Raw genomic sequence first — 1,061 nt, forward strand, 5'->3', positions numbered from 1 at the left:
TCCGGCTGCTGCTGCTGCTGAGTTTAGATCCTTCACTCGGGAAAAGTCTGGTGTTTTGAGTGAGTTCGGGAGAAATTGTGACGTGAAGTGAAGTGAAGTGAAGTGACGTGAAGTGACGTGACGTGACGTGAATTGAAGTGAAGTGAAGTGAAGTGACGTGACGTGACGTGACGTGACGGGTTTGAGCAGCTGGTCGGTGTAACGAGGTAAGGGCTGTTTCCCGCCGTTCGTGTCCGTTATTTTCTCCTTAACCTGCGACACAACCGCTTCAGATTCAACATCTACTTCGGATTTAAGGTAAATTCGTGAATACGACGCGTTTATCTGAAAGTAATGTAATATGTTTTGGCCTCCTTAAAAGGTCAAACTATGTTCCGAGCACTGGCATCGTGGACTTTAGTCTATTTTAAGGCTTTATGCCATCTGCTTGGTTGTGTTTCATACAGACTGGTGGAGACACGGTTTAAATTAAGCTCTTTTACCACAGACCGAGTCCAGAGGAAATGTCCGCGTCGGTTCTGCCTGCTTTTACTTGGTTGTTTGTTGTTTGTTGTTTGTTTCTGAATCACAACAGAACCACGTGACAGTCGAGTCTTTTAAACAGACTTGAATGGTTTGTTTTGTTTACACTTGTTGTATTTTAGTAACAACATCCCGTTTCCACTGATATAATGTTGACTAAATATGGATTCCTCCATCTGTGACTTGATGTGGACGGTGATAATAATAATGATAATAACCTCTGACCTCAGTGATGATGATGATGATGATGATGATGATGATGATGATGGACTGCTGTCTCAGTGAAACATCTTAAAAATCTCACCCCTCATGAAAACCTTGTGCATGTACACGTGTCTGATAGTGATGAATGTGTCTCAGAGTACTGACACAACAGACGGTCTGTGTCGGGACGGTGAGCTCATGTGTAATGTGACCTGCAGCCATGGCGTCTGTGTCCTTCTGTCTCTGAGGTCAGGGCCGGGGTTTCTGACCATTCTCTGTCTTTTTGAAGTTTGATGTTTCTTCTTTGACCTGCACACCTGCTCTACACAGACGGC

General features: G+C 44.3%; 1 protein-coding gene across 1 annotated transcript in view; it reads left to right on the plus strand.

Annotated features, from left to right (window-relative positions):
- Window positions 1–1,061, plus strand: part of LOC103391480 (palladin) — a 10,139-nt gene that overhangs the window by 7,294 nt on the left and 1,784 nt on the right. The window lies entirely within an intron of this gene.

Source organism: Cynoglossus semilaevis, chromosome 15, assembly GCF_000523025.1.
Source record: "Cynoglossus semilaevis isolate Cse_v1.0 chromosome 15, Cse_v1.0, whole genome shotgun sequence".
NCBI lineage: Eukaryota > Metazoa > Chordata > Actinopteri > Pleuronectiformes > Cynoglossidae > Cynoglossus > Cynoglossus semilaevis.